The sequence below is a fragment of the Rhinolophus sinicus genome, linkage group LG17, assembly GCF_036562045.2.
Source record: "Rhinolophus sinicus isolate RSC01 linkage group LG17, ASM3656204v1, whole genome shotgun sequence".
Taxonomy (NCBI): domain Eukaryota; kingdom Metazoa; phylum Chordata; class Mammalia; order Chiroptera; family Rhinolophidae; genus Rhinolophus; species Rhinolophus sinicus.
In genome coordinates, this window is record NC_133766.1 from 24,428,017 (window position 1) to 24,453,544 (window position 25,528).

Consider the following 25,528-nt stretch of genomic DNA (forward strand, 5'->3'; position numbering starts at 1 on the left):
CATTTGGCTGTGTCTCTTTAGTTTCTTTAAAAGACTAGTTTCTGCCTCCCTGCCCTCCTCCCAGCACACAATTTTTGTGTTTTTATGATAATCTTCTGAAGTCCCAGTTGTCATGTACAATGGCTCACATTCTAGATTTGTCTTTTGTCTCCTCATGATTAGATTCAGGATAACATTTTGACAAGAACACAGGTGATGAGGTTGAAATTCTTAGAGCACATCCGGAGGAGCTAACGCCAGGTGGTCCCACGCATGCTATCTCATTACTTGGTTAAGGTGAACAGTGCTGACTCTCCCGGTTGTAAAGACAGGTTTTTCGTTTTGTAAGGTGTAAGTAATAATTCGTGAGGATTACAATGAGACCAACCTTTCACCCAATGCTTTTAGCATCCATTAGTACTCATAAGCCGAGCCTGAATCAGCTATTCTGTTGGGGGCTGCAAATTGGTAAATTTAGCTCTGTCATTACTTCTACATTTCATTAGCTGGCATCCTTCTGTTAAGAGTTCTCCCTCCTTGCTCCATTTTAACTGTCAGAATGGACTCGTGGAATCTTTTATTCAGTGTCTTACAATCTATTACTGTTATTCTTTTAGATGCTCAGTGTGTCCCAAATTTGCCCAGTGGGAGCCCCTTTAAGCCAACTCCTGTGTCCTTTTGCCATGAGCATGCTCTGGCATTACATGACTCACTTGTATTTTCCCAGTCCCAGATGTGGAATCAGCCATATCTCCAAGAAGAACTGCTTTCTTTTAGTGAGAAGTAGTACTTACAAACGGAAACACGAGCACGACATGTGTTCATTTTGCTACTGTGTAGCACTGCTTCTAGACTCTTCCAGTGGACAGACAGAGGAGATACATAAGCACAGGGTTCTCCCTCACCTTTCCCCATTCTATATTTTTGTCTCTCTTCTCCCATAGTGAAACGCCCTGATTTCCAGAAATATCAACATAGTCACTCATTTGATCTATCCCTACAAAAAACAATTTCCAATTTGTGACACCAATACCATGACCAATAACACACCTAACAAAGTAAAGTTCAAGGTTGTTTTTGCAATTCTTTTTATCCTTAGAATATATATTCCTCTATGGATACGGAGTCAGGAAATTAAATTAAAAAGTTACTTGAATTAATTCCTTTCTTTGCAAAGTAATAAAATTGATATACAGTTAGGTTCATTGTTTCTGCTGTGGTCAGCTTTAGGGTTTTTTTCTTTCTTTTGGATCTAATTTAATTTGTGAATACATAAAATATTTATGTGGTTCAAAAATCAAAACTGTCTGAAATGGTATAATCAGTAAAATTTCACTCTCATTCTTGTGTTCTCTACCCTGTTTCCACCCATCCCCTATAGGTAAACGTTTTAATTAATTTCTGGTTTATCCTTCCTGTGTCTGTGTGTGTGTGTGTGTGTGTGTGTGTGTGTGTGTGTGTCTGTGTGTTTGCAAAAAATATTCGTATTTCTCCTGCTTTCTCAATCCCAAGGTGGTATACTACATATACTCTTTTGCATGGTACTTTTTTCATTTAATAACATTTCCTAAAAATGACATCGGTTCACAGGTCTCCTACTCATTGTTTTTGGCTACATAGTACTCCATTGTGTGGATGTGCTGTTGTTCATCAGCCAGTCTATTAAGGATAGGCATTGAGTGATTTCCAATGATTTCCTTTCCTGTTACAAATATGCCTCATAGAATTGCCTTGTGTGTATCTTTTTGTATTTGTGAATGTGCATTTTCTGGATAAATTCCTAGAAATAGGACTGCTGGGTAAATGCATATGTTATTTTTTTTTTTAAGATACTGCTAATTTCCCCTCCATAGGGATTGTACTGGTTTGCAAGCCTGGCATTGATTTTGCAATCTAAGTGGATCTTGTTATGAGGTGTTTGTTCTGAGTTTCCCCAGCCTACCGAAGAGTTCTTAACCTCCCACCAATAACACACTACCCCAAGCTCCCTCTGCCCTAGTGATCTGGTAGGAAGGCAAGAACAAAGGGGTCTCACCGATTCCATTCCAGTTCATCTTCCTGAATTGTCCCGGAGATTTCTGTACTCCACTTCGGGAACCAGAGCAGAGGGAAGTGATGAGGCTGAAAACTTCACTTCAGCCAGAGAAGAATAGAGGGAGGAGAGGCAAAGGAGAGCAGGGACACCTAAGTTCCCACCTCCCTTTTCTCTCCTTTGGCCTCTCCACTACCCCTCCCAACACAAATTGCCTCCAATAGCTCCTCCCCTGACTGGGAGCCTTTGGTTCTGGTTCTAACTAGATCCTGCCAGGTTTCCCTCCTCAACCCACATTCATGTGGACTGAACACAGAAGACTGGCATAGGGTGGAGGCAGAAGTCGAAAGTCCCTGTCATTTCTGTTTTAACATGTGCAGAGGAAATAAGTCAGTGGAACAAAAATGGCTCATACAAGGGAAAAGAGGAAAGAGGAGACAAAGAGAAATGCTGGGAAAGGAAGCTGAATACAAAAAATACCACACAAGCCTCTTGGACTCCAGCCCCAGAGCCTGCTTTGCTATGACCCATTCTACAGAAAGGGAAAAAATGAGTGGGAAAGGGATACCATCCCAGTTTGAGGGGGCTCAGGGGTCCTGCTTGTGGCCCAGAGGTCTGGTCTCATCCCTCCCTGCTTCTCACACCTACCCAGCAAATATCGATTGGGGATGACAGAAATCAATGTGTGTCTGAGGAGCAGGAAACTGCGCTGGGAAGGGAGTCTGTCTAAGGGCTGGGCTTGGGGGAAGAGGTCAGAGGGCAGGAAGAATTCCTCCAGGAAAGGCAGTGAGGCCCAGCACAGAGCATTCCTCTTCTAGATCAAATCAAACACCTGGATTAATCTAAGCTAAACACGTTTCTTAGGATCCAGAGGACAAAGAATGAACATCGTCCTCTCTTTTTCCCAAAGTTGGGTGGATCTGCAAAGCCCTAGACAGGCAGGGCTTACTCATGTCTTTGGGTGCTGGGTCCCAGGCCAGGAGCATAGAAAAAGAGAGAAAAGGGCCCGCGTGGTGGGCGTGGGGAGTTACTGAAGAAAAGCTAAGTTTGTGAATAAGTGGCAGTGTCCTGTGGAATGCTGAATTGCTGACAGGTGGCAGCTGGGTTAGTTCGGGGCTGAGCAGTGCCAGGTTCCTCCTCCTATCAAGACCCTCCAGTCACTGGGAGTGGGGGAGTAAAGCTCCCCATACCCTTGCCCAGAGACTTCAACCCCCCCTCCCACACACACCACCTTACTTCTTCCAGCACTCACACCTTGGGCAAACTCTTAACTGCTCTACTTTTGCCCCTCATTGTGCCCTCCCATTTAAATGTCAGACTTTCTTCTGACATCCAAAGACTAGACAAATCTGACAAGTCTGACTCAGCCACTCCCTTCCACTATTATTGTGGGAGCATTAGCCCAGATGAGGTTGATTCCCAGGCTCCCCCCAAAATGCCACTTCCTTCTTTCAACAAACATTGTCCAAGCACCTTTTAATTTCTCAGGTACTGTGTTAAGTACGGGAGCCGCCGGGGCTACCAGAGCTGTGTTCTTTCGACTTGACCTTGAATTCAGCCCGGGACGCGGAGGTGGACACTGGCAGGGAAAAGGACTTTGGCCCCCTCCTGGGTTCAGAGCACCTTCTGCACAGAGCCCTCGGACCAAGGAAGAGCCGGGAGTGGAGCTGAGGCGCTACGGGAGGGGCGGCGGCGCGTGCCAGCACAGACACCGGGAGAGCCGCCGCGGGTTCGCTGCGTTCCGCATACAGCCCCGCAGCCACCGACCCCACAGCTCACTGCCACCGGAGCAGGCGCATGGGTGCGCGCTAAATTGGGAACTCTCCCCGAACCTACCAGAATCTATGCCTAGTCAGAGCACTGAAAATTGGAAGGTCGGCTGCAGGAATGGTGCACCCCCCAAGAGGGAAGGGCGCGGGGAGGGGCCTGGGGAGCGGCGTGATTTAGGGGGTGTCCTTCCGCAAGATGGTGGCAGGGAGGATGGGGCTCTGGTGCAAGTGCCAAGAAATGGATTCTCCCCCTCTCCTTCCTACAGAACAAGGGCAGGATCCTATCCTGGGTCTCCTAGCCCACTGGGGAAGGCCTCATTCCCTTCTTGATCAGAATACAGGGAGGGAGGGAAGAGCTGGCTAGCCCTAGGGTGCAGTCAGGTCAACCGTCCAACACCTCAAAATGAAAACAGGTTCCTGTTGCTTCCCCAGCCCCCATTGAAGCTCTCCTCCAAGTCATTTACTTCCTTCTTTCCAGTTTCTAAGCTCCCTCTTTTACCACCCCCTCCAACCAAACTAGCTGGGGCAAAGGGCAGGTGCTTCCTCTCCCCCTGGATTGAACCCTACAGACGTGTCAGCTTCAGGTCCAGGACAACCTCCCAGAGCCAGCGCTCCATGTCCCCCTCCCCCCGTCCCCCAGCCTAGCTGCTCACTAACCATCAGAGCCATCACCTCTTCCTGCCCTCCTTCTCATAAACCTTCCTCCAGCCGTCTCTCCTGACCCCAGGCCCCTCTCCAAGGCCTCTCCCAGCCTAGGAGAACCCTGGTCTCTTCCCTTCTTCCTCGTGAAGAGGGCCCAGCTGAGGGGCCTGGAGGGGGACCTCCACACAGGAAGGCCTGAAGGAACAGCTCTGGGGAGGGGCTCCAGGAGCGAGGGGAGGACCTTAAGACTGGAGGATCCCCACCCAGAGGGCGAGGTGGCGCTGTAGAAAGGGATTTTACTTCCCCTCCCCCTAGCGGCGTCAGTTGAGGGCCCGCCTATTTCTTCATCTGACATTCCCCTTACCAGGCCAGCCCGCGCAGACTTCGCCTCTGCAAGTTATTGTAAGTCCATGAGGAATGCCCAGGAGAAAGATGCCTCTGGCCAGCAGGTGCCTCCCAGGCTGTGGCTGACCCCGCCCGCATCCTCCATACCCAGCAAGAGAGCGCCCTGGTCCTTCTGTGATGGAGGAGTGTGTGAGGCTGGACTCGTCCGGGAGAGGATGCCAGCCAGCTTCCTCCACCCCAAGAGCAAGCCAAGTATGTGAGTGAGCATACGTGTGAAGGGAGGCTAGGAGGAACAATACAGCCTTAATTTCTACCTGTTGGGCCCCAAGACGTTCGGGGACACTCCCAAAGAGGCCTGCAACCAACCCCAACCTCCAAACACTCACCCCTACAGTCAACAGCCTTGAAGTTGCAAACTTTCCAACTTCACTCCTCCTTTCTCAGAGATACATGGGCGGTGCCCTCAGATACACTCATACAGTTGGTTCTTGACGCTCCGCTCACACTCAAACAACAGCAGTACAGGGAACTCCCAGCTTTTTCCACAGCTAATTATAGACGTGAAAGTCTGAGGATGTTTTGCAAGTGGCAGAGAGAAACTGCTGAGGTTTCTGTATAAAGCCAAAGAAATTTAATTTGTGTGCTCCTCTTCCTCACCGCCCAACTTCTAGCTCCACCCAACCCCCAGTGAGCCCCTCTCCTAGTCTTCACTGCAGCCCCTCCTTCCTGTTGAAGATTTCCTACTTGGTTCCTTTTTTTTTTTCCCCCCGTCTCTCTTTGGGGCTTTCGAGAAAGGGAACAGACGCGGAAAATATTTTTGCAACAGTTTTCCATTTGGCATCTCATTCCCAAGCCAAGGGGGAGGGGAAAAGCAGGAAAGGAAGAGGGGTGCATTTTCCAAAAGCTCATTTTTGGTGTGAAAAAGACAGTCCCTCCATTCCCCTACCCCCACGGCCCAGGAATAACAAAAACTAGGAAAAGGAAAAGAAGTCACTTGTTTGATTATACGGTTTCTCAAAACTGAGTCTAGGAAAGGAATACAGTATTTGACAAATCTGTGCGCCCGCGCGCGCACGCGCGCGCGCGCGTACACACACACACACACACACACACACACACACACAGTCGCAAGAAATATGCCAGGAAGAGTAAATTCGGGAGTTTTAGAAGCCATTGAGAGGAAAGAAAGAAACAAAGTTTGTAAATCGCGAGTCAATTCATTCTCTGCAAGCCTACCTCTTTTTCTAGCAAAGATCCAGGCTTCTCCAAGCAGGACGCTCCCTCCGGGTTTCCATGGACAGGGCAGGGTGAGGGTGACCACCACTGGTCTCCCCAGTGTGGCAGTCACGCTACAGAATCTGGCTTTAATCTCCTGCCTTTTCAGCCACCGCCAGGGAGTGGGCAGGGTCTCCTCCCCCCGGTCCTCCCAGTAGGAAGGACCTCTCAGGTTCCTGGAAGAAAATAATGCAAGGGAGCTGGGCGGGTGTCTAAGATCTGGCTTTCTTCGGAAGGATGGTTACCCAGGAAGTTCGTGTCTTCCCCCTCAGCCCCCAGCTTTGGATGGTCTCAACAGCAGAGCGTTCTTAAGAAAACGCTTGTCATGGCAACAGCTCGAGCCAATTCGACCAGCCTGTAGCTCACCAGCTCACCCCAGCAGTGCGGGAGGAGAAAGGGGAGGAGCAAGAGGTGGAAGGGAGGTGGGACTTGGCGAGAGGCCAGACTAGCACTCCGCTGTTAAGGTGGTCCGATTGCAATCTATGGCTTCTTCCTGGTTCGTCTTAAGGGGGAATGGAGAAAGGAAGGGGAGGAATCCTTTCTTCTCTCGGAGTTTCCTCCCCGCCCTTGCTCTCACTTGTTGAAAGTAGGGTGGGGGATGGAGGTGGGGAGTGGATGTGGGTGGCGGTATTTAACCGTTGCTGGGTGGAGGGAAAAAAGGAAGCTTCTGCCGGCAGTTGGCTTCCTGCAGCTCTTTTTGGGCCTCTCAGCCTCTTACTCACTTAGACCCAGGACCCAGAAACCCAAAACCCCAAGGTGCCTGGGGAAACTTGTACCATCCACTTTCTCCCTCTGGCCCCTGTCTGAATAGGGCGCTCACTGGAGAAGCATAAGGACTTGCTTGGGTTACACACACACCTACACGGTTTTGCTTATACACACACCTTAGTGCACAGCCTTCACCCATGTTTCACACACACCATTCTTGGTCATGTTTTGCTCCCTCTGGCCTCTGTACCCCACAGAGGGACATCCCCAGCACATGATAACAGCTGCTTACTTTTGAGTCCTACTATGCATGGGCTATGGCACCAGAAGCTTTGTACATATGGTTTCCTTTCTAATGCTCATGGCAATCTTGAAAGGTACTTATTATCATCCTCATTTCAGAGTTGAGGAAATTGAGGATCAGTGACTCGCCCAAGGTTACACATCTGGTTAATAACAGAGCCAGAAACAAAACCAAGGCAGAGTCTCCTGTACTTTCCTGTGCTTGTGTCATACTCTGGCATGCATTTCCATTTTAATTTGCACACACTCAGATACCATGCACATTGATACACAGCCTATAAACTGTTAATCATAGCCCTGCAGCCACACACCCACCAGCATTGTGCAACAGTGCCACCCATAGATTTTGCCTATAACTTTATGGCTTTCAAGTACAAACATGTACCATAATTGGTTCGCACACCATATCTTCATTGACTGAGCTATTCCCACACCTACCTCAGCACACACACGCGGTCATATACATATGCTTATGGAAGCCAGGTTAGAGTTGTAAACTATGCTGTGAAGAAGGTGACCCACCACAACTTCAGGGGTTTGGGAAGAGGCCTCTTTGATTCTGCCATTCTAACCTGACACCTCACACCACAGGGTCCTCCTTTGCCCCAGGACGAAGGACCTCATGCACACTGAGAAACAGAATTGTGAATTAGACCCTGGGCTCTGGCTTCCCTCTGCCCATTAGCATCCTTCCCAAATTCCTAACATTTGGGTCCTTGCTTTCTTCTTTTTACTTTCCTATCCTACTATTTCTCAACAACTCATCCACATGCTATTTCTGAGTGAGGGAAAGTTAAACAGACAAAAGTGAAGAAATTTTTTAAGAGTGGTTGGGCTTGGCTCAGAACTCAGAGTTCCCCATGTGGTGCTAGAGATTGCCTGCTGCCATCTAACTTGGGAACCAAACCCAAGATAAGCCCCTGCCTGATCTTGTGCCCCTTCTCCCCAGCCCAGCCCAGCCCACGGAAGGTTGCAAGGGAGGGAGGGCAGTTTCGGGTTACCTTCTATGGAAGCCATCCATGGATTGTTCTCCAGCAGGCTTTTCTTCCTTGGAATTGAAGGTCTCATACTAGGAGGACACCAAAGGTGAGATTTTTTTTCCACTCCCTGCCCCTCTCCAAACGTCTCTGGTCCTTCCCACCCCACTTCCCAGTTCTTTAGTGGAAGAACTGATGGCAGGGATAGAGAAGGTACCTTGTTAGAGCTTGGAAGGTCCTACCAAAATGTCAGTTTCAGGAGCCCAGATCAATTGTTAGTGAAGACAGAGAATGAATGGAAAGGAATCAACTGGACAGGGCTTCAGATTTGATGGCTTGTTAAACTCTGTGCTAGATTACAACAATTTGACATTTTAGCTCCTAATGAGTGTCAGTTGCATCTTTATTGTGAGAAAGCCAGTCTCTGACATGGTGTTTTAAATGTATTAAAGTATATTTTAAGCGTGTCTGCAGTGACTACGTGGGGAGCCATTGCCTAACTGTTCAGTAAACTGGTCTTAGGGGAATAACAATTTAGGCCATATGTGTGGTCCCATTAAAGGAGAAGTCTGCTTTGGTTGCTGGCATGTGGAGCTGGAAATGATGCCTGGTTAGTATTTGAAAAGCAAGCTCCTCTTCTCAAACTCTTTGGGTTCCAGGGAGGCAGGATCTGCAGGGGAGGTGCTGCCGAAGAGGCTCCGATGCCCCTGCCCCACCTCTGGCTGGCTGGGATTCAGAGCAGGCCGGGAGTTTGACTTGCATGGGAGCCTGTAGGTAGCTCCTCCCTTCTCTCAGAACCCAGTGTTCCCCCATTCCCAGTGGGGGTTGTGGGGTGAGAGAAGAGGCACCCCACCCCATTCCAACCCCTAGGCTCCATATAGACAGGAGAGAAGGATGTGAGAGGTGGGTCAAGGTGGTGACTCCAGGGGCGGCTGCAGCCTGCCAACTGTAGCTGAGCCCACTGCCAAAGCTTGCCTTCCCTGGAAATCCAGAAGCTTCAGTGCCTTGCTCCTTCTAGCAGCAGGCTTGAGGTCTAAATGGATAAGAATAAATCTACCCATAAAAATAACCACTGAATGTGGGAAAGTGGAGTTGTGCCCCTTTCCCAACCATGGCAAGAGGGAGGGCACTGCCTCCTCCATCAAAGTCCTTGATTGGGCCGTTGGGTATGGCTGGCTGCCCAAGCAGCTTAATAGCCCCATTGCCTTCTTATACCTGCTGTCCTCTTGACTTCACAGTTTCCCTGCTTCTTTAGCTCTATCCTGGCTCTTCTTTCCTGGGTGTCATGAACTCCCTTCAGCAGGTCAGTCTCGGCGTAGCTTCCATCACTGTGGACCCTGTCCCCAGCCATCTCTCACTTGAAGAAAATGCAGTCAGCCTTGACTCTCCCTTAGGTGTTTAACAGAATATGCTCCTCTGGCCTCTTGAGAGCTCCACTTCGAGTTCCCCAAACCACCCTTGCCATTTCTCCCCACCTCCTGTGAATACAAACTGCATCTCTCCCCAGTTTTGTCTGTCTAGAACAGCAACTCTCTACCCATACCCAGATCCAGGGCTTTTTAAAGATGGTCTTTCTCCTCACTCTTAAGATAGGAACTGTCATTTTATTAGAGGTCCCACCCCTAAATGATCCAAACTGAGCTAATTACATCCTTTCCTGGGATTTTTAAACTTAAGACCAAAGAGTATTCTTCCTGCAGTAACCACTGTGAGGAATGAGACTGGAAATATCAGGGGCCATGTTCCCGGTCATATAGAAGAAGCTTGCCAGTAGGAAAGAGTAAAGCTAACATGTGGAGAGAGGCAGAGAAGAAAGCTGAAGGGTGAGTCCTGTCAGCATTTGAGCCAACTGTACCTCATATCCTGCTGTTTCTACAATGAGTTAGTTACATGACTCATTATGCATGCATAAGCTAGATTAAATTGTGTGGGGTTTTTTTTGTCACTTGTCCTAAATAATATAGAAATGTAATATAGAGGAGGATATAGAAACACTTTGAGTTGGTACCCACCATTTAGGTACTCATGTTGTTACAGGACAGTGGGCCCTTTTCGGTGCCATGTCCAGGTTCTTGGCGTCTCGAGCAAAGACTTGAATGAGATACCAAGATAAAGTAGTGAAAAAACAATTTATTAGAAGAAGAAGCACTACTTCAAAGAGGTAGAAGTGGGCCTGAGCAGAAAGCAGTGGCTCAAGGCCATTATTAGAAGAGAAAGTACACTCCAAAGGGTTAGGAGCTGGCCATGGCTCAAAGGCTCAAAAGGCCCTGACTGGCAAGGACTTGGAGTTTTTTATCCTTTTTCCTCTAGAATGGGCTATTTCTTTCTGGGTGTGGGACCACTTGATTGACACCTGTGATTGACAAGAGGCTATTACCTCATCTTTTTAGACTGCACATGTTCCTTCCCAGAATTCAGTCTGTTATAATAATGTTAATGAACTTCCGGGCATATGTACGATATTATAATGACGGTATAATGAGGCCCAGGTGAAATGAAGGTCATTGTGGCCTTTACTGCGCAGGTGTGAGTGGCCGGTTTAATCTAGTTGGGTATTTTGTACCCATTTGTTCCTCATAGGGGTAGATAATTACAATGAAAAGAAGAAGTTTTGGGCTGAGAGGGGAGGTCTTTTGGGCGGTCACATTCTGTGGGCTGTGCAGGAACGCAGAGACCCAATGCCTGTCTCTAACTGCCTGCCTTGTTTTCTCTTTGAGAGACATGATCCCCATAAAATCTCTATGGGAGGTTGAGGGACAGAAGCTCTTTTCTTCTGTATCTGCTTCCCGCTGGAAAGGGGCGCAGAGCTGTCCCTACCTATTGGGGGATTCATGGAACTCTCGCCCTATCTGATCTTAGATGAGAGGAAGTGGTCTCGAAATCCGCCTGGAGGACCTGGTTGGCTTTTTTGGTTGTGACTGGCAATTTTGCTGGGGTATCCTCTGTATCCCCAAGACCCCCGAATGAGGAAAAATAGATTTTAATTAATAAATCCATTAGCTCTATAGAGCCTGTGGCCATTCAACCAGTCACTCAGGTGTCATTAATTGTCCAGGAGTTAGTCCCAGAATGGGTAGGAGAGAACATTAGGCTTCAATGATTACAATCAACAAGTATGAATCACAAGTTTTAGGATAATTATCTAAAGCAGGGGGAGGAGGTTTCTATGATTCAGGTTAAAAACAATCTATTATTTATGATTAAGAAACTAATGGAGTTAAAACACTAAAGAAAGAAAACTTAGAGTTTCTGTAGTGAGAATCCCTTTCATTTGGCCAGTATCAATTTCAGTGAATTTTATTCATTGCTGAATACTTACTATTCAATTCAGTACGCATTTCTTGAATGTCTACAGTTTCAACATCTACTGGGCCCAGAACAGGTATACAAAGATAATAAAGCTTATAGTTTAGGGGCCGGCCCGGTGGCTCAGGCGGTTGGAGCTCCGTGCTCCTAACTCTGAAGGCTGCCGGTTCGATTCCCACATGGGCCATAGACTCTCAACCACAAGGTTGCCGGTTCGACTCCGTGACTCCCACAAGGGATTGTGGGCTGCGCCCCCTGCAACTAACAACTGGCAACTGGACCTAGAGCTGAGTTGCGCCCTCCACAACTAAGATTGAAAGGACAACAACTTGACTTGGAAAAAGTCCGGGAAGTACACACTGTTCCCCAATAGAGTCCTGTTCCCCTTCCCCAATAAAATCTTAAAAAAATAAATAAGTAAGAAAAGCTTATAGTTTAGTGGAGGAAAAAGATATATTCATAGTATAAATAACCACAATAGAAGGTGTTATAGCTATTCTTTTAAACATATTTATCGAGTGCTTACTATGAGCTTGTTAGTACGTATTGAAAGATGAAGAATAGAAATCCCAGGAGTGATTCCTTCTGACAGGAACAGTAGAAGGCTCTAGAAAGGGGATCATATCTGGAGATACCTGTAAAATCTTGAAGAGTAAGTTTTTGTGGGGATAGAGCCAGGAGTGCAGTTTCCAGGCTCTCGCCCTCACGTGGAAAGGTGCTCACTCATGTAGTAAATGGCCATCACCTGTGATCGGATGGCCATCAGCTGTGGCTAGTTGGCCATCAGCTGTAACCAGTGAGCCATTGGCCACTAATATAACTGTCGTGGCTACGCTAGCAGAAAATGGGAGCTAGCAAGAAGATGGTGGCTGGCAAGTGCAGATTGCAGATTGTAGTTAACAAGCGAGGTTGGTTGGCAGAGAGAAGTGGACGGCAGGTTGAGGATAGTGTGGCTCCTGCTGCCTGTGTCTCCAACCCAGCTGCCAGTGAGACTATAGTGGCATGACTCCCCTATGTATGGCTCCGTGGGTGTTCCTTTTTGGCCTCACCATGTCCTGTGTTCTTATGTGGGGAGCGGGACCAGAGGCCCTGCATGACACCCTGCATGACAGCTTTAAACTGTTTTGGACAGGGGATGAGAGGATGGAACAGTGAGCATAATGACGGGATCATAGAAAAATAGAGTGAAGGCTGGGGAAATGGGATAGGACTGAACTCTCAAGGGCGCTGAGTGCCTTCACTAGGCCTGTAGTTAGCAAACTGGCTGTGGCCGCAGTGTATAGGGTAGATTGGAAACCTAGGTGGCAGGTGGGGAAAATCTGTGCCTAATGCAAAGCAAGGCAACTTTATAGTTATATATGTGTGGACGAAAGAGAGGCTCTGTCGTGCGGGAGACCCTGCTCGCTGCGCCATTTGTCGTGTGGGGCGGCCTGCGGGGTCTCTGCTCCCGCTTCCCACATAAGAATGCAGGATATGGTGAGGCCAAAAAGGAACACCCACGGAGCCATAGATGGGGGAGTCATACCACTGTATTCTCTCTGGTGGCACTATACTCTCCCTGGAGGCTGGATCCACACTGTCCGCAAACCGCCATCCAGGCTTGCCAGCCCAGCCGCCATCTTCTTGCTAGCCCCCATTCTTTTTCTTCTCTCTGCTAGCGTAGCCACAGCAGTTATATTAGTGGCCAATGGCTCACTGGTTACAGCTGATGGCCAACTAGCCACAGCTGATGGCCATCCAATCACATTGATGGCCATTTACTACCTGACCAGCACCTGTCTATGTGAGGCCGAGAGCCTGGAAACTACTTTCTGGGGCTCTGCCCCCACAGGCTCTGTAATAAATCTAACTAAAAGTAACCTCACAGGTTGATCTGATCATAAATTTCCTGGGCAGGTCATGGTGGGTAGTCACTCCCCAGGCCTATAATCCCCTAGTAAAAGGTTATCTTTGCCTTAAGCAAGCCCTGTCCGTTGTTTTTGTGCACCTAGTTTAACACACCCTTGAAATGCCTCTTTTTGAGACCCCTCAGAACGGTAACCACCCTCAAGAGAGAACATAATCTTGTTAACTATCTTGTAATCCAATCATAGAGATTTCACTGCCTTACTTTCTCCCATCTTCATGTAATCTTTCTTATGTTCTCTCCTTAATTCCAAATATATAAAAGAAACTGCAAACTGTCATTTTGGAAGCATTTTTGCAACCTGTTGAGATCTTACTTCCAGGTATATCCTCTCTTTGGCTCAGATAAACGCTAATACACATTTATAACATTTTCATACAGGATTGGACATTTTTACCTCATATATGACATAGTCTCTGTCTTCTAGAAACCGCTATCTAGTTGTGGAGACACATAAAACAGATAACAACAAAACAAAGTGTGTGATTAAATCTAAAACTTGAAACCATATAAAAAATCCAACGAAAGTCTAGTGAAGGGGAAGCTGAAGATGGGCTGAAGCTTTTGAGGAAGGCTTCTTAGAGTTGATGGGACTCCAACTAGACTTTGAAATTCGTCCAAGTGTCTCGATCGTCTCATTCCCCTGAAGAGTAGGTCTGGTGATGACTGAAGGCAGAATGGACAAGAGATATTTTATCCAAACAGCATCTGCCCTCAAGACCTTTCTCTGTCCTTATCATGCATAACCCAGGGCAAGACTACTGATGGAGTGGAAGCTGGATCTAAGAAGTTAGAGCTTGGGAAACTAATTTAGCTGCAGGCTGGCCCACAAGAGTACCTGCTAAGGGGCTGGGGGTAAAAGTGCTTAGTGGAGATACAGGGCAGAAATCTGAAATTGGCCTGGCCAAGACGAGAGAAGATAAAAGAAGGCTGCAACTAGATAAAAACACAGATACCCAAGGTTCACCCTCCCAGACAAGCTCATCTACCATCAAACAACTAACTCTCAAGTCTGTGGTGAGCATTGCTTCAGGAACCATATAGAGAGGATTGTGCTCCTGGAAGACAATAGTGACTTCAACTGGGAGGGTCCAAGGAAGATAGGGGATAGATGGTTCTGGCAGTATTAGTATGAGATAAGCAGATCACAGCAGCTGTCTTGGCAATAATAGTAGCAGCAAGCCCAGCAATTTTCCATTGCTGGGCCCTCCACAGGAGGCCTGGCTTCCGGCTCACACCCTTGCTGAGCGTGGGTGGTCATCTGTACCTCAACAAGCAACAATTTCATTTTTCCCACTTCCTGTGATTCTGTGGAGAGGACTGGATGGGACAGCCTTTACTGAGATCATTAGGAAGCATGTCAGAATCTGCAAGAGTGCGATACAGAATTAAGTCAAAAGATGCTTTCTTTGCTGGCTTGGAGGAGCTGGTTTCTGAGAATCACTGGTCTGGCACCACACAGGTCTTTGGCTCACCTTTGGTTTGTTGGATTTTTGGTGTTTTGTTGTGTTGCTGTTTTCATGCTCTGACAATGATGAGGCGTAGTGGGGGTGCCAAGTTGCATTCTACTCTTCTATCTCAGGCAGACCTGTTAGAGGAGGTTAGGGAGAGAGGCATCTGAGCTGGACAGTGGGAGTTTGTTTTTATAGGCAAACCCTGTGTGCTGGGCCATAGGCTCCTGTAGAAAGGGGTTGTCTTTTCCTCATCTTTGCATTCCTGGTGACTTAGCACAATAAGGACGTCTGGGGCACACTGTTAGATGGAGTGCAGAATCTGACGTGGGAAAGCAGACCCAGAGGAGCTGAGACCAGAAGCTCTTTTGGCCCCAGGTCCTTCGATGATATGGGGGATCAGTTTGATGTACTGGGAGCATATCTGCTGCTTTGATTTCATTCTGGTTCAATTATTTTGGAAACTGCAGTGGTTTGCTTTTAATTTCACTTTGAACTCCTCAGTTAAGGAGTTAGGTTTATTTACGTAAATTGAAGTTTGATTTGTGATTTGTTTTTCTGACAAAATATTTGTCATTTGTTCCAGTGTACAGCAAATTAGTGCCATTTAAAAATAGTTTCTGGTTAGTAGTTGTGCTCAATAGAGCTGAGGAAGTGAATGTGGAAAGAAGCAAACAAGTGATGACTTTCACATTTAATTTTCAATCCTAGTTCAGCAATGCCTTACGTGCATATTAAGTTTCAAACAAGATCAAAGAAAAGCCAATTGGAAGGATCCTTCCTGGCCCCCATGTCAAACAGGAAGAATTTCCAACCTGTGCCATCTAACAGGTCTTTTGTTCCAGAGCCTTTAATAACTCTTTACAGTTTACAAAGTGTTTTTTCGCAAAGATTATTCAATTTGATCCTTGTAATAGTCCTATATGGGAAGAAGGACAGGCTGTGAGTTATTTACTATTCACATTTTACAGCTGGGGAAGCTGAAGCTCGGACAGGTTGACTGACTCGCTTGAGATCGCACGTCAGGAATATAACAGCGGTCTTCTGAAAGCTGGCCCGTGGCTCTTGTCCCCTCTCTTGAGTAGACAGGCTTGCTCACCTCAGGCCAGTTCTTCAGGCTGTAGCATGTATAGTAGTGGGGAGCACTGAGGAGACAGCAGCCCTGGGTGGGAGGGGCTGTGGGAAGGGACGGTGGCATTGGAACCTACCTCTCTTCCAGAATTGATTTCTAGCTCTTCTGGCTCTCAAGTTGACGTTGGATCTTAGATTCTAAAAATTCCCCTGCCCTCACCTTCTCACCTGAAAAGGACCACAGGAGGTGGGCCTCACAGAAACCAAGAGTGGAATTTACTTTGCAGGGAAAGCTCAGGCTGTGTCCTTTTGTTCAGTCTCTTCCATTATTTAAGCAGCTCCTTAGCCCCATCTTCATGACTCCTTCCAAACACATAGTGAGTGAACTGAAGCCTTCGCACTGAGGCCTGGGCCAATGCTCAGGTTGGACACTTACCTTTCTGTCATCCATCCAACTAATATTTATTGAGTCCCACTATATGCCAACTAATGAGCAAGCCATTTTACTTGCATGATCTCCTTTCAGTCTGGCAGTCCTAAGAAGTAGGTGTTCTTACAGTGATTTCATGGGAAATGAAACTCAGAGCAGATCACCATTATGTTGAAGAGCTTGGCCAGCGCTACTCAGTCTGACTCTGGGCCCATGCCTGGCCCCTCTGTGCTACCTGAACAGACACATGAGAGTGCGCGGTATCCAGACTCAAGCCAGAGTGAACAGGCAGGGAGGAAAGAAAGAGATTTTAAATGTCTGGCTACTCTGTGTGTCCATCTCAGCTCAACAGCTTCCAGAAGGCAGAAATTGAGGATGGTCAATTTCTGTGCCCACCAAAAAGCTCTTAGTTAAGGGAGGAGGAGGATGGAAGAGGGTAACATCTAACCTGGGAAGTAGGGGGTGGGAGACAGCGGGGAGAGGAGAGCAGGCAAATGGAGCACAGATCCAACGTGAAGGGAAGGGTCAGGAGAGCTGGAGTGATGAATGTTTGACAAAAACCGCTGGCTACAGGACTGTCTGCCTCACTCTGCTCCCGACCCCTGGGGTCTTAGCCTAACTTCAAGGGCAGGAGGCAGCCTGCGCTCCTGGGAAGGCATTCAGCCCATCCTTCTGCCTTGAAGCAGACCTGCAGAGGGTATCACAGGTGGAGAGTCCGCTCCTTCAAAGCCCCTTGAGGAGACTCTGCTGCCGCCTCAGGTCATACCTCCCTGCTGTTGTCTATTAGAAGTGAGTAAATCCTTCAGGAGGTCTAACCTGAGACCTTCTTATGGCAGATTCGGGTGGACACTCAACAGAAACAGAACAAGGACAATTGCTAAGATGGGGGCATTTTGCTGAGTCTTCCCCAGCACCCCCTCCACACTGACTGGTGTGGCCTGAAGTTCTACCTTAAAGACACCTCTGTCTCTGGAACTGAGAGTGAGGGTGCCTGCCAGAGCTGAAGAGAGGAATTGCTTCAACTGCTTGCTCCAGTCTGGCTTCATTCATCTTCTTAGTTTTTTTCTGGGATTTGGTGGTGGGGCAGGCAAAGCTTCATTGCCTGAAGAGGTGTGGCTTATCTGACCAGTACTAGTGGCTACAGATAGTATTCTTTTTTTGGTTTGCAAAGTGCCTTTTGCTAAGTGCTCAACTTCTGTGGGCTCCCACATCTGCAGCTTGGGAGCATGGAAGTGGAGGCATGGGTTGCCTTTCTTGTGGTGGAGTGAAACTGGTTAATTAGTTTGAGGGCCAAGGGCAGCACCTTGAGCCAACATCTTTGGGATAAGTTAGAAATATAGAACCAGATTCTGAAACTATGGGCTCCTTTGACAGGAGGGGACCTCCAGAGGTCATCTGGTCCTTCCCGCCACATTCCACGCAGCATCCAAACAGTATCTGATTCTGGATCAAGAGAAAAAGATGATTCTACACTCTTGTCTGTTGGGCCACCACTTCCAATCTCTGCGAGGACCAGGCCTCCATTCCTGTACTTTCCATTGAACATGGAGACTGCAACAGCCTCAATGGTGCATCCCAACTGAACCACCTGCTTCCAGGACTGTAGGGCATCATTCACCACAAGAGGTCTTAGTCCCCAAATTGTCATTACCCTGGAATCACAGGCATTGGACTGTAACTTCTATATGGTAATTACCCCAGTGCAGTCAGTGTGATATCATCTCAGTGGATAATCAGCCCGACACTAACCCACCTGCTAGGCTTCTTGCATGATAAAGGTTGAGGAACAGTAGTCACAGATTAACTGTTGCCTAAGTCTACTTGCTCAGCAGCCCCCTGAGACTCAGCTCAAATGTCACCTCCTCTGAGAAGCCTTCCCTGAGTCCCATCTCCCAAACTCAGGTTAGGTGCCTCTTTGGGCTTCCAAAGTGAAGGCAAAGTTATCTTACTCATTTTTGTATTTTTAGCAGCTGGCATGGTGCCTGGCATAATAGGTGCCCAATAATTATTATAGCAAGAATGAATCAACAGTTGAGTGAATACATGAGTAAATGTAAACTAATAGAATTTCAGAGGCAAGTAGGCCAAGACATCTGTTACCTAGAGGTCTTAAGAAGGAACAACATACTATCTTCCTGGTCTGGATTAATGTTGGGTTTTGCCAGGCCTAGAAACATGGCTGTTAGTCTCTGACTCCCTTGGAGGCAAGGAAGTGAAGAGTGGTGTCAATGACTCCCTTTAGGAACACAAACTCTCTTCCCTCATCTGTTTTTGAGGCTGCCTGTGGCAGAACAAATGCTGAGGTGCTCAAAACCCTCTGAAATGGGAAATCTAGGGTGGAGTCAATACTCCCCATGGATCATATACTTTTGAAACCCCAGATAAAGGTTTTAGTTATGTTATTGTATTTGAGCCTATGACCACTTGAGAGGTTAGTATCATTATCCTCATTTTATAGAAGAGGGAACTGAAGGTCAGAGAGGTTCAGTAAATCACGCAGTTGACATGTAGCACTACTAGGTTTCAAACCTAGTTTTCTCACTCTAAAGCCCATGTGTTTTCTTCCAAAGCCTGGGGGCCATGGCTCCTGGACCTGGAACTTTCCTCCATCACTAGCACCTGCCTCCACTTGTCCTCTCATAACATTTAGTCAGATGTTTAGAATTCACAAAATAGTTTACTACTGGGTCTGGCATCTTGGTGGACAAACAACCCTAACGAGCCCACTGGTAGGTCTGCTGTCTCCAACAACCAGGACAGGTTGGCATGGTCTTGCTTACACACCAGCTTCCACAGCTACATTTCCAGTTCCCTCTCCTAGCTTCCCATTCCTTCCATCTTAGTCCACAGGCAGGGATATTACTCTCACCTTCTCCTGTCACAGAAGAAATAAAACTTCCTCTCGGCAGCAAAGTTACCTTGGCTTTCATCACAATTCTCAATCTGAAGTTATCAGGTCCGCTGAATTATGAAAACAAGAATTTTCCAAGTAGTTTCTACCTCTTGGACACCCTGCGGAGATGAAATTTTTGATAAGCAGTCTTCATTTTTTCTCGAACTCAAAGTTTTCCTAAATGCCTTGGAGGTAGTTCAAGTCAAATGTACTGACCTGTGTCAGGCTCTGTTTTAAGACTGAAGAGACCAAGGCAGAGAAGACTGACTGGCTCTTGGAGGCCAGAAGTTTGTCTGTGGTTCCTTAATTCATCTATCTGTTTAAATGTTTCCCCACGCCCTGACACATACTTTGATGGTTAATTGGATGTCTTCATAGTAAGAAACCTGACCCATTGATTCAAGATAGGGTCTGTAGTAGTCATATGTTGCTTTGTCTGCTTCTGGTAACAGTACTTTGATTTTTCTTAGAAAAATCTCTGCTCTCTAAGATCTTGCAGTTTGAGAGCAGTTGACCCCACCCCTGGTTCCAGGAGTGGGCATGTAACCCAAGCTAGGCAAAGCAACTCAATTATGGGACTTTGGTCAAATTCTCTTCCAGTGGAATTGAAGTTGGTTGGGTTAACCCTTGGAGTTGCTGGGGGCCATCTTGCCAATGCTGCCTGAGAGTAGAGCCAAAGTAGAAAGTGCAGCTACATGTAGAGAGAAATCAGTCTTGACCACATCCTGAAAGCTCTGTATGCCGCCAGGCCTGATATACTCATGCGTTCAGCTCAAGCCAGGTGTATATGGGGTTTTTTAAATTGCAATGAGAAAAATCCTGACCAATATTGGATCTGAGGCCCATGTTCATTAAAAAAAAAAAAGTTGCTCCTTCCAACTAGCCCCAGGGAACAGGAGTGAATTTCTCTTCCTCCTACATCTCCTGTTATATGTTGGCCTTTTTAAACTTCACTTCTACTTCAAAGCTGCCCCCAGAGCTTGGTTTAATCTGATTTTATCAGGATCAGCATGTTATCTTGCGTCCATAATGGAGGAAGGGCAAGCCTCTAGACAGTACTGTCTTGATAGGGTAGGTGAGGCCATAGAGGGACCCAGACGCAAAGCAGTGTGCCTTAGGAGCCCTCAGTTGGGCGAGGGGGAGGGACAGGCTACATTAAATCCCAGGAATAGCCCTAAGGACATTAGGTGGCTAAGGCTGAGTGAGGGAGTAGCAGTTGGTTAAGCGCACATCCTGAGAAGTTGTTCACACTGTACCTTCTGATTCCTAAGACTGAGGTACTATCTTCTTTGCCTCAAAACCCTGGTGTATGTGGACTCCTTGCTCCTATCCTTTTGTACCCAAGGTTCCACCGTTCAGAGAATCAGCTGGGGGTGACTTTACCCACAAGAGCAAAGGGACCTGGAATTCAGTAGGTATTCATATCAAATCTAAAGGTCATATTTTAGACAGCTCATACCGTTAGGGGATTTCTCTTGCTATTATTGTAAGGCATTAGACTAACAGAACCCTAGTCTTTGGTGTATTGCAGACAGATATCTCAGTTTCTCCCTCCATCTTTTCTGGTGCTGGGGGCTTCTGACCAGCCCAGTGTTTGAATTGCCATTGCGAGAAGCAGGACTTGTATTAATCAGCTCTGCAATATTTTTCCCCTCTGGCCTCCTCTTTATCTGGAGATTCAGTGCTTAGATGAGAGAGGAACATCCTAACTAGCAAACGCCTGAGGGAGGGAAGCTGAAGAACGTTCCAACCTGGGACTAATGAGGCAGCCATGCCCCTGCAGCTCCTGTGTCCCCTCTGACAGCCTTTTCCAATCAGAATGGGAACCAGTGCCTTTCTAGCTTGGTCATGGCCCAGTCCACAGGTGCCTTCCCAGGTTGGTGCTGCCTTGGCTGGGATCCTTCTGCATTTGAACTGCTCGTGGTGGCCCCCCTCCCTCATGTACTCCAGACAACTGGCTGTCCCCTGGGTTCCCTGCAGCCGTGCTCTATCAGGTTGATTAGATACCCAGCACTATCTGCTTTCACATTAGCACAGAGACACAGTTGATTGGACTGTATTCCTAGCCTGTCTGAGGTTTTCCCCAGCCTCACCTGTCTTAGTCTGGCTCCATCTGGTTATTTTCTTTCCGGCAGGCCCAAGTCACCTTGAACTAGATCATGGGAAGCAGTAAGGTGATATGGAAAAGGCTCTGGGCCTCCTCTGCAGGGCATCTGGCTAGTGTGATAGGGGGCTCATTCATGCCTGCTCATCCCATCCCTGATAGACCAGTAAGAGAGCAGCAGCACGGGTGGCCTGGCCTCTGAGACCATCTGTATCCTGGACTCTAAGCCCTGATGTCATTATCTCAGTGCTTCAAGCTCAGCTCATCCGCTCATTCAAAGTAGCTTTAGCACCAATACGTGCCTTTAGTGCTTAGTTGTAGCTGCAGGAAGAGCGATGAAAATCTACGGTGTTATTGAGTGTGAAAACTTACACCCATGAAGAACAACATAATAAAAGATGTGAATGATATGAGAATGTCCCAGAGTGGTCGGTGATTTGTTGTTGAGTGGCTCAACAGGGCAGTGCTGTGGGGATTGAGAGGGTGGGAAGATGATGGGGTGCTGGGGTTGTCGGTAAAGTCCATCAGTAGTTCATGCAGATTTGGATGCTTTCAAGGATCTAGACCAGGAGTAAGGGCTGACATTGAGGCCCAGAGATCCTTTCCCGGAAGAATATCAGCACTGAGGTCAGTCTAATTGAAGCCAAAGTTTCTTGCCAGGGGCAGCAGAAGATGAGGAGAACATGTGACTCTTCTTTCTCCAACTTTGGGGAAAATCAAGAACTCTGCTATCAAACAAATAACATTTATTGCTAAAACCTTTTACACAGATTGGGACTGACCCGGTGGCTCAGGTGGCTGGAGCTCCGTGCTCCTAACGCTGAAGGCTGCCAGTTCGATTCGCACATGGGTCAGTGGGCTCTCAACCACAAGGTTACCAGTTCAACTCCTCGAGTCCTGCAAGGGATGGTGGACAGCGCCCCCTGCAACTAAGATTGAACACGGCACCTTGAGTTGAGCTGCCGCTGAACTGCCGGATGGCTCAGTTGGTTGGAGTGCGTCCTCTCAACCACAAGGTTGCTGTTTCGACTCCTGCAAGGGATGGTGGGCTGCGCCCCCTGCAACTAACAACAGCAACTGGACCTGGAGCTGAGCTGTGCCCTCCACAACTACAATTGAAAGGACAACAACTTGACTTGGAAAAAGTCCTGGAATACACACTGTTCCCCAATAAAGTCCTGTTCCCCTTCCCCAATAAAATCTTAAAAAGTAATAATAAAACCTTTTACACAGATTAACTTATTTAATTACCAAAACAATGCCACATAATTGGCATTATTATTATTCCCCATTTTTAAAGATAAGGAAGCTGAGGCTTAGAGAGTTTAAGGCCCCAGAGCTGTGTCAGGATCTGAACTTGTGGGTCCTCAAAACACTTGCTTTTCTCACCGTGTCCTGCTGCCTCCCGCACCCCACACATCCCTGACCCCTCTTTCCTGTGGGTCCTGGTGACGCATACTTTTTCTTGGCAGACATTGTGATTTTTAATAATGTGGTAAATGAAGTCATCTCGATGTTGTTGCTGTTGCTGCTTTTGCCATGCCACTGTCCCCATGTTCTTGTCCTTCACAGCTGCTGGAGCAAGAGCTCTGCAGCTAATGCTGCCTGTTGTTTTGGTTTTATAGTCTCCTTTTTAGAAGAGTGTGGACTGGGTTCTCCGAGGGCTGAACCAAGGTCATTTAAGAGATATGCTCAGTTACCTAAAAAAGTCTTTCTTAAACATCAAGAACCCTTGTCCTTATCTCAGTGTGAGTCCTCTGCCTTCCCAGGACTCCCCATGCTCACAGTGCGTGGGGCAGACTTCATCTTCCCTTTTTGTTTGAAGCCTTAAGCCTGATCATCAATCTCAAAGCTTCTTTCTCAGTGCCCTCCTGGCCCTTAGAAATATGACGTATTTGTTATCAGTGTCAGTCTCCCAGAATTCCCAGGTGGCTGTGCAATTAGGCACACACTGTACCTCTTACTGGAAGAGATGTGAAAGGAAGGAACACCAAGGAAAGTGTAAGAAGGCTACTATAATGAACAACTTCTACAAGCCAGGCACAGTGCCTTACATATATTTTAAAGTTTAACCATAGTAGTAGATATCAGTACTATTGGCCTCATTTTGCAGTTGAGAAAACTAACACTCATAGAGGGCAGCGCCAGGATTCCTCTGATTCTGAAGTGTCCTACTGTATCCACCTTGAACTTTCCCTTTTAGGCAATTGAGAATCACTGATGGTGCCAAGGCACTGAGGCTAACGTAGTATTTTAGGAAGATTAACCTGACAGCAGTGAGTGGGATGGATGGGAGAGAAGCAAGGATGGCACGAGCTCAAACGGACAGTTGCCAGAGATGTTGAGAAGCAGACATTGGCAGCCTTAGGCAGCCGAGTAGACCCAGGCATGAGGAAGAAGCCCTTCCTTCTTTCTGGTCACTTGGGGTCCCACTGGGTGTTAGTGGCCTGTGCCAGGGGTGAGACCCAGCTGTCATTCTGCTCAGGAGCAGAGGCGCACGTGTGGTGAGATGGTGCCTTGCTCTGCTCCTTGGCAGGACTCAGCTATGTTGGCTGCTCTTCCTGGGCAAGGCCCACGCCTTTGAAAGGTCTGTTTATCCAGCCCAGGAGAGTGCCTCATGTGTGCTCAATAAACAGTCATTGGCGGTGGTGAGCTCAAAGAGTCTCTAAAAAGACAGTGAGCAATCATTGTTTATGAGCAACTCCTCTCCTGGGCTGAAGCAGGCAAATGGCTCTAATGAGTCCTCCCTTACTGACGGGCAACCGAGGCTGAGAGGCTATGTGGCTTTCCCAAAGTCGTCTGGAGAGCCAGAGGGCAGAGCTAGGACTCAGTCTGGACTCTGATCTGGAGTCCTGCTGCTTTCCCAGCTCTTCTTTCTTTAGAGTCCGACAAACAAGAGAAACTAATGATAAGCCTTCACAAGAGTGTGGCAGTCTACAATTTACAAAACTGTTTCCTATCCATTATCTCATTTGATCCTCACAACAACTGGGTATTATTGTACTCATTTTACAGATGAAGAAACTGAGGCTCAAAGAATTTAAGGCTGTGGTCAATCCACTGTGAGTGATAGAGCTGGAATTCAAAATGAGGCTTTCTGACTCCCAGGTGCACAGTTCTTTCTAAGAGGCCATGTGAATAAGGAAGCAAACAAAAACTTGAACAGCAAATAGAAGAAATAGCGGGTTTGGGGAAGGGTGGTTAATGCAGCTTAGATGGTGCAAGAGATCTTCACGTCAAACATAATAAAAGCTTATGGGCAACAAAGATTGCTCACTACAGGCACAAACTACCTGGGGAAATAATTTTATCTGCTGAGGAAGTGACCACAGTTCTTCCTAGCGTTAGATGAAGGAAGAGATGACTTCTAGAAAGTCTCCCCACTTCCTACCTGTGGGTCTGGTGAAGAGAAAGAAGCAAGAGATGAGGGAAAACAGACGTCAGCACTTTTTTTTTTAGGTGCCCAATAAATTAGATGATTGGATGGATGGATGGATGGATGGATGGATGGATGGATGGATGAGACTTAGGGAAATTACACATCTAGTCAGGCAACATGCCCCCATGCATGGTGTCATGCAGGGTGTCAGGCGGGGTCTCTGGTCCCGCTCCCCACATAAGAACACAGGACATGGTGAGGCCAAACAGGAACACCCACGGATCCATAGATAGGGGAGTCATACCATTAAATTCTCACCAGCAGCATCCGCCTCTCTGCAATCCGCTCTTGCTAGCTCAGCCACCATCTTCTTGCTAGCCCCTATTTTCTGCTAGTATAACCACAGCAGTTATGTTAGTGGCCAATGGCTCACTGGTTACAGCTGACAGCCAACTAGCCACAGCTGATGGCCATGCAATCACAGTTGATGGCCATTTACTACCTGAGCCAGCACCTTTCCACGTGAGGCTGAGAGCCTGGAAACTGCACTCCTGGCTCTGTCCCCACACCTGATCCTATTTACAACTCCTGAAGAACTCTTCTTGTTCCCCTGCCCTCTAGCCCATCCACATTGTCTCATGTTATAAATGACATTCCCAGCCCAGGAGAAAGATATAGGGGTAGCATTGAGAGAGACGTTGGGAAGTAACTTCCCTTTTTCCAGAAAGGTAAAGGAAAGGGTAGAATGGAATATCTCTCTCCACCTGTCCCCTGTTTGACCTTAAGTCTCTGAAGCCCTACTCTGGACTAAGTCTAAACTCTGGGGTTCTAAGCCCAGGGGAACAGCCATCTTCGCACCGGGTGGTATATATGGTTTTGTGGTTTGGGCTTAGAAAGGTGAAGAACCTTGTGGGGACAGCGTCCCAGAGAGCAGCTTCCAGGCTCTCGGCCTCACATG

The 25,528-nt window shown here is 47.5% G+C and overlaps 1 long non-coding RNA gene across 1 annotated transcript in view; it reads left to right on the forward strand.

The window, feature by feature from the left end:
* The first annotated feature begins 7,631 nt into the window (after positions 1-7,631).
* LOC141569352 (uncharacterized) overlaps positions 7,632-25,528 on the forward strand; it is a 56,474-nt gene continuing 38,577 nt past the window's right edge. Inside the window, exon 1 of the long non-coding RNA XR_012492894.1 lies at positions 7,632-8,139. This is a non-coding gene — a long non-coding RNA (uncharacterized LOC141569352). The remainder of the gene's footprint in view (positions 8,140-25,528) is intronic.